This window comes from Periophthalmus magnuspinnatus, chromosome 7, assembly GCF_009829125.3.
Source record: "Periophthalmus magnuspinnatus isolate fPerMag1 chromosome 7, fPerMag1.2.pri, whole genome shotgun sequence".
Classification (NCBI taxonomy): Eukaryota; Metazoa; Chordata; class Actinopteri; order Gobiiformes; family Gobiidae; genus Periophthalmus; species Periophthalmus magnuspinnatus.
The window spans coordinates 22,635,864-22,644,933 of NC_047132.1; positions in this window are offsets into that span (position 1 = coordinate 22,635,864).

The following is a 9,070-nucleotide window of genomic DNA, read 5'->3' on the forward strand; positions in this document are numbered from 1 at the left end:
CAATTTTGTAAACTGCTGCTGTCCTGGCGTAGACTGCTGCCGCTCTGCTCCATTGGCCCCTCAGATCATCACAAATAATTCATGCACACACCATTCAGGCAAGGTAGATAAAGTGGCTTGACCAAGGGCACAACAACAGTCTGCACTGGTCTGAGCAGGAGTTTAAAATGTGTTATGAAACAGACCTGAGTAATTATTTATCTACATTTATTAAATGACTGTTAAATCGATTTGTTTATATATCCTAAACAGCTCACTGTTTTATTGTTCACCACTCTCATAGAATTAAAAATTCTAAAATATTAAAATCACATAACCACATACACCTGTAGGCTGCATAATGAAGGTGGGTGTCCTGCATCAGACTTTTTTTTGACACAATTGGATTGTGCAAACACCACACAGGTGTAAGTTGCAATGGAGACACCCAAGCCAAGGGTTTAGACATGTATATATGTGGACATGGTATTAAAGGTAGTCATATTTTAACAAGTACTGCTTGTCAGACTAGTACTTTGAAAACAGGATGGTTGGCAGAACTGTGGCAAAGGTCTTTTGACCAAGCTTGGACAAATGGGGAATTACATGTTCCTGCAGAGGACTAACGTTCCTGTGCTGCATACATCTATGGCATGCATATATAAAACACAGTACATACACACAGGCCTATACATGGATGTTGTCTGATAATTCCCACAGGCTGGAGTATTCCCAGTCTACCCACAGAGATCTGGCTCTACTTAGTTCAGCGAGCGGCAGGGGGGCCCTTCTCTTCCCTGCAGCCACCCACTGAGGAGATGTCTGAATTTACTAATGCATTGCCAAATTCCCTGTGCACAAATATGAGCGAGATTACAAAGTGGTGGAGGGGTTACATAAGGCCCTAAGCCAGTCATTAGGAAAAATGTTTTTAAACATTTGTGTAATCTTGATTTGGCTCTCATCTGCCTCGTAGGGCAACATGATGGCGGTGACTTTAGATATGAGTGCCCTAACTCCACTTAAAATCAGCTCCTCCAAAAATGCACAACAGTAGACTTTTAAAATAGTGGTACTTTAACCTCAAATGATTACTGTGGGTTTTTTGTAATGACACAACTGCTGCTACTGTTACTTCTACAATTGTTAAATCTGCAATTTCTCCAAATTCACTTGTCCCACTATTACCACTTTTTATATTTTACAAATTTCTGTAATCTCTGTGAATAATGGAAGAGGAAAAATCTGGTGGCTGTTGCATGTGGTTTAGATAAAAGCATTTGTTAATTTGCATAACCTCTGGTGTTCATCTGTGTTCATGCTACAGTTATCATGCACCAGAACCATTCCAGCATGGAGCTCACAGGGCCTGGCCAAAATAACTGATGCCAAAAATATTAATCTGCTTTGGTCTGACTGAAGTTGGTTCTCTCATGCTTGCATTTGATAAAACACCTTACTTCAAAGGTTTAGAGGCTTCAGTGCACTGGATATAATATGATGCTAAGCCTGTGCTCCCTTTGTTAATAATGAGATTTTGGCATGATTTAATGCAATAATATATACCAGATTCCACAAGATAAAAATATGTTACCATCACTACGTTGTGGTGGTTGTTTTTGAATCTCACAAAGCTGAAAAGTCCTCCCAGATGACTAATATGACAACGCAAATATTGCCAATAGCACAACCTTTTGTCACATGTCATTCAATAACACTAGAAAGCATAGGCCTACAGTCTGGGTCGCCCTCTGTTGGTCCAAATCTACAATAGCAGGTCCAGGAAAAAAAAGATTACTGAATACTGGAACACTGGACAATTACATAAGATGGTTGGTTGATATTTGAATTTCGGGTCAGAGAGACAGACTGCCCCGAACTGAACTATTAATATGGCTGTAATACGTCAAGTGGCATTCAGTGATATGCCATCATGGACGTCATCAGACTGAAAGGATTGAGCTGCTCAAACTGATTACATATTTGACATTTTCCTGTGACCAAAACTGCTTAACCACTTTGATTATAGGCCTAAAATGGAAAAATGAAAATAAAAAGAAAGACACATTTCTTGGGGCAATCTAAAAGGATTTTTGGCAGCGGAGAAAATATATATTTCTTGAAAATTATTTTATATTGTAATTTTTATCAATGAATTATTTGATCAATGTTTGTATTAACATGATTTTACTAGTTTTACTTTTAATATTAATATTATCTGCAAAAAAAACAAAACAAAACTGTAAGCCTCCTTTTTAAAGTTTGTCTTACACCATTAAGTCCTAGTTTATGAAGCATTACATTATTTATTGACATGGCTTGTACTAACATTTCCACCTAGTGTGTGTCCAATGGCATGAAATTAAATATTATGAGTCTCGTTGGGGAGTATTTAAACACAGCACCTGGTTTGTCCATATACATTCCCCTGATTTACTAAACAATCACAGAAATATCCAGATGTGTGTTGGATCTTTCAGTAATGCTGTATAGACTTAAGCTTACAAACTTTTTTTTTTTTGTTGGCCTTATAGTTGATGTCAAATTAGCTGAAATTTTACAAGAAAACTATAGGCTTCTAAATATACTTAATGATACATATAGTCACTGCAATAAACATTTTACAAGAATTTCTCGTCAGGAGCTGTCCACTTGATATACCTCTTATATCCATTTCTATATTATGGTCAAGACACATCTGTGGATTGGACAGGTTTCAACAGATTTTTGCTACAGTTTCTTTTAATGGTCCACCTAATGTTTATATGGGAAATCCATATTGCACAATACACTGACTGCCAACTTTATTGAATGGCCCGCAGCACATTTTGTAGGAATCCAGTGATCAAAGAAAGGTCAAACCAGAGGAGGACCATAAACATTTAAAGGTATGGCTGCATAAAAATGTATGCGTAAAAATGAAATATTATACTTTTGGGTAGTGGTTCCTTGGGAGTAGCTTGGGAATGTGGTGTTATGCTGAAGGACTGGCAGTGTAGGTTTGGAACAGTGACATTATGAGACTGGAGAGACGTGCACAGATTGTGAAAGTCAATATGGAAACAAAATGTCCATCCTAAATATTTCACTGTCGCTCCTATATCTAATGCTTCACCATAAGTATGCTTTTTAATTACAGGCATTAAATCCCATTTTGGGGTCACCTTAAAGTGCATACAGGTATACAGTTTTGTTTTTGTTTTTTTATTTATTGGTTTGGTGGAATAGTACCTGTGTTAAATATTTAGTACAGTTTTACATCAGTCGAGTGTGTGGAAAAAACGTTTAACAGAAATGTACAAAAACACAGGAAGTAGCAGGAGTATTACAACTGAATAGCTCAACCATCAACACAATGAGATCAGGAAGTAAAATTATAAACTTCAAGATTTTAAATTTATGCATTTTAAATGATTGACAATTACGACAATGTCTTGTGACTCAGTAGCTGTATTTGCATTGTTTTAAATTCAAATGTGCACAGTAGTATATTTTGCGCCATTTGTGATTTTATAATACACATTTATCAGGGGGCAGTGACATGTCTCCTTGTCTTTTTAATGAAGAGAATTGATGAATATTATCTCAACTCCTCTGTAACTACATGCCTTCCTGTTGGTGTGTTTACTATCAGGACTTTTGAAGGTAATAGTTACTAGTGGATTCAGTACTATGCTTTGATGGGAACATTAATGCTTGCATTTATATTGTGCTTTCAAGATACCAAGATAGCTCTCTACAATGCTCAGTGGTGCTGTTGTAGCCACAGGTCCCCAGGGGTACACTAAAAGAAGCAAGACTGCCAATCTGTGCCAACCACTACCAATCAAAAACCACATTCATACACAAGCAAAGTGTATGAAGTGCCTTGCCCGAGTACACTGTGACACTATGCACAATGTCTAGGTTGGTTGACGAACTCTCTAGCCATCAAATCACTGCTGTCCCACTATGGCAACTGGGACTCCCAGCAGCCCTCCATCTCAATACTAACCAGGCCCAACCATGCTTAACGAGACGAGATCAGGTATTCTCATGAAAAACTATGAATTAACGATTAAGAAATAAAAATACTATACACAATAAAATAATAAGTAGATTATCACAATTTGCTTTTGTCAGTCAAAAGCAAACTGGCAATGAGCAGCTCCATCACTTGAGTATGTCAACTAAAGGCTAATGTTAAAGAAAACAAGTGAACAAAAGTGTAACACAAGTTTTGAGGTAGTAAAGGGAAGTATTATTTTGGGAGGGTTTTTGAGTCTTAAAATATCCTATTACAACCCTTGTTTTAATAGCATCAGTCTCTTGTCGATCCTCCCCTCTGCTTAGTCCCACACCAGTCGTAGGTCTTCCCTGCCCCAGGACAGCATTACTAATAATGACAAAGCATGGCCCTTAAGGCTTTGAAGAAATCCTGCATATTGCACTTGGTCAGCCCTTAGGATGGATGTTCTGACAAATTTAAGTAGTTCTCATATGGTAGTGCTGAAATAATAAATGATTCAATTATCAAAAATGACTATGAGGTTATGGGGCACAATAAAATTTGTGATTCATGCTGTTTAATTAGCTGGCATGGAGAAATTTGACCACTGAGGCTCATGTTAACGGTGATAAATTAAAATGAGTGCAAGTTTAGATATATTGTATATATTCCACCAACTGTGAGAGAGTAAAATGGGAAGCTGTAAATTGTCATTTAGTTCTGGTTTGCCCCAGTCAAAAAAAGCATCAACTTAACAACTACATAAAACCAGCCCACACTCATCACAATGCATCTCTTCTATAATAAGTGTTAAAAGGTTTAATAAGATCAATGTGTCAACATGTTGTAGAAGCAGATCAAAATACAGGCCTACTCATTTCAGGAGGCAAGGAACCCTAACTGCACAGGAAGATAGATTCTCACAATATTTGTGAGTTCACAAACTCATGAGAATTCATCTGGAGAGACTCCCACTGTAAGGTTAATTTGATGTGGGGAACAATCACAGGGCAGTAATGAGGTGTCTGCGGTAGCCAAAGGCCAAGCGCCCAAGTGAACCATAACAAACATGGCAATGCCGACAGATATACTTCAGCCTATTTTAGAGTCAATATGGGCAATTCTGTTTGAGAAAAACATATGGAATGTTAAGTGCTTTGTGCATTTGCGGACAAGGAAGATGTCTGTGGTTTTCTCTTAACTGGATGCAACAAAAGATTGATTTTTCGGCTTGTTTTGCTGTTGTGATGTTTTAACCAATCACATTCAAATATCCATATGACACTACAGTTTGTAACAAGCTTACTATTACTTTAGTAAAACTAGCTGTACCCTCCAAATATGGTGCTTGATAGAGGAGATCAGCGTGGTTTTATCTGTGGATTTTCACAGTGGCACCTCATGGACTTAATCTGTAGAATGAGATCATAAAAAGTGTGTGAACCCTTTGCATTCTCACTGTAGGAATCAAGAGTCTTTAGGGGTCATTTTGTTTTATATATTAGATGTACCTGTGTGGTCTGTTATCAAAAGGTGTGAATGAGCGCCGTGACTGCACTGAGAGGATGTGCTGGACACATGTGTAGCAGCAGCTGGAAGGAGGACACAGACAGGGAGGGCACCAGGGTTAAGAGCTAAAGCCGCTTTGGCTCAGATGAAGATGCCTCTCAGGCCCCCTGCCAATCACAAGGCCAGAAAACATTCCACTCTGGCTGTGGAACAGTGGGAAAACAGAAAAGCACAAATGCACAATATGTCAGGCATTTCGCTAAAATTAATGTATACATAATTGTTAACATTTTTAACCCTGAGAACTATCATCCGGCTATTGACAATGATTGCTTATACCATTCATTTCTTGTCTGTTTATAATATACTGGGCTGACAGCTGTGCAGCTTTACTGCTCCTTATTATAACCACAAAATAGTTAAAACAAGAATAAATCTAGGGCTCATGTGTTACTAGTTACACAGTAAATCTGAATCTGGCCTTTTCTTTATACTCCAAAGGGTTCAAAAACAGCTCCATTTTAATTTGGGATGGTTTGGGATGGTAACTGTAGTGGCACCATGGCAATACTTATCAATTTGGATATTTTAATTCACTATTACTTATTTCACTAGTATTAAATAATGTTAATAAATATAGCTGCAAATGGCAACCTCGCTTGCCACCACCCAGAGCAGTCGCAGGGGCACTAATGCACCCGATTTTGTCCCTTTTTTTTTCTAGGTCAGCTAGATTGGTAAAAGTATAGTGGGAACAGTTTATCCTGTGTTGCGCTGTTGCACACATTCTATTCCTTTGTTGGGCTGAATTGTTATTCCCACTTTAATTTTTATGTGTGTTTCATCTTTCACTCAGTTGGAGCTGCTAATGCACTTTTTTGAAAATTTGTCCACATTTTAGGTTTTGCTTGTTTTGAAAGTTTAATAAATTAAAATGTGGCAGAATATGATGTCTCCATAGCATTATATTATGATATATGTCATGATTAATCCAAGATGGCAGACTTCTGGTTTGTGAGGGGTATGATCACGTTTTGTTCCTATTACTGTGTTACATCTGCATACCAAATTTAGTTTGGCTATGACAAAGGGGTGTCCCTTTGCGAGAACAGATATTTGGATTGTTGCCATTGAAACACAACTGGGTGATGGAGTGTGGCTGTCACTGACTTTTTCGATCAAGATCGTGTTATGAATATGCGTCCCACATTGTTTAAGTCTATGACAGTCAAATTTTATTGTTCCATACAAACTCCCTAGGGGGCGCAACGGTGCACATTTTTTATTTGATTTTGTTGAAGTTTGTGCAATTTGGCAGTTTTACCATTAGAATAACATGGAGTCTTAGCAAAAGAAAAACAACAATTCAGTCAACTGGACAAAGGTTTTAGACTGAAGAAGTTTCGCCGCTCATCCAAGCCGCTTCTTTAGTTCAGGTCAGATTGCTGGTGGACACTGCCTTATATCTATCTGAAAGGAGGAGCTAACTACACTAAAACTAACAACTAACTTACAGTTATAAATAGGAGATAAATATTTTCTAAGTCCCCTACATCATTCATCTCCTATTTAGAACTCCATCATCAGACATAAATTAAAACAAGGAAAACAACAGTGATAACCAGTATGATAATAGGGGTGGGCGCACCTATTAGGGGCCTGAAGGATTATGTAAAATATGACTCAGACACAGTTCACACTTGTGTAGTGTAGTTCAACAGACCTAGTCAACAAACATAAACAAATAGATTTGTTAATTTCAGTATAGTCAGTTCCTCCCTTCAGATAGATATAAGGCAGTGTCCACCAACAATCTGACCAGAACTGACGAAGCTGCTTGGATGAGCAGTGAGATGTCGTCACTCTAAAACTTTTGTCCAGTTGATAGATTTTTTTTTTGTTTTTTTTGTTTCCTATGGATCATACCTAGATGGCGGAGGGATTAGACAGACATGGAGAGTTTTTGTCCTTGCTATGACTATGCTGTAAAATATATGGCATAGGTGTCATTGACTCTTTTGATCATGATGCCAAAGTGGAATTTTGTGCAAAATTTCAATAAAAAAAAATACTACTACTATATTAAATTTTATTTATTTTTATCTGTAGGGGGCGCTAGCTAACGTACCAAAAACAATTTCTTCACATTAAGTAGCTTTAGAGCAGGGAGTTTAACAATTGATTCAAATTTCACTGAAATCGGTTCATATGTGTAAATGAGAGCAATCTGTAAAAAAAAAAAAAATCTCTGCACAAAGACCATAAGTCTAGTAGCAAAAATCTGAATAACCTTTGATGCCCCATCCCTTATATTTTACCCAATTTGAGCCTGTCGGGTTAATTCAGTAGGAGGAGTTTGTAAAGCCAAGAAAAATAATATAATGTTCCCATTTTTTATTTAATAAACTACGGTACATATTTTTGGAAAGCACTCGTGCATCCCTACATTATGGTGAGGGTCCCTGGTCACTAACGGGCACTTCACTTCTCGTCAGTGCACTTAATTATGCTTTACACGGCCTTATGATACTAAGAGGCCCTTGGCTCTGGCCTAATAATAACAGACCTAACAACTATGGAAAGTCTGTATAAAAATAACATTATTTAAAAATTGCAACATATATTTCATGTTGATCTCAGGACCGTGACACATCTCTAAGTCTCCAGTTTTTATTATCATTAATTATTGCATAATTTTAACCAGAGTCTAGTAGTCCCAAATTTTAAGTTCTTATGAAGTCAGTTTCAGTTCTATTAATGCTTTAATTGGTGAAAACATCTCCAAGAAACTAGAAATATTTTCCACACCCCACAATACATCTGCATGGACAGGAGGACAATCACTTTCCATTTTTATAACCTTGTACCATTCTAGCCTTTTCCAACCAGGGTCACCAAAATAAATCATTGGCCTCCTGGTGTGCAGTCATTTGCACATGAATTTTGAAAGGTTTTGTGCTCTCTCCTGCACAGTCATCACATTACAGCATTGGGACCATCACGAAGAGTAATATATTTTAAAATGTTTAGAGAGCTACAAATCGAGGCATGATTACTTTCTAGTAACATTCGGAAATTTGCTAATCTCTTGTGCATGTTAGCCACTGTACATTTTCAATGGAAGACATGTGTTTGAATATAGCATATTAAAAGTGCAGCCTGGAGCGGTGGGACAGATAATGGACTGAGTCAAATATAAAAAAAGACTTAGGGGGCAATGATAACAAAAACAAGCATGAATGCACTGAAATGAAATGGACTTTGGTCTGAAAAGAACATCAAAAGAGATGCTTAATCTAAGAAGGCTGCGCTGACATGATTGTCAATCCCTCTCTGCTGATGAGATGGATGATGATGAACATGCGTGAGGGATGAGGGGAGGGACCCGGCAGATAATACCTTCTGAATACATGATGAATGCAGTCATCAGGCTTTAACTGACTGGGGGCAAGTGCGCTCACAGAGACAGGGAAGTGCATGTGAGAGAGCAGCGTGCTCCCCTGCAAACTCTACACAACACTACAGAGACAGATTCACCTACTGCATTCCTGTCTGATGCTTTTTTACAAAGCAAGAGACAAGAAGAAGAGATCT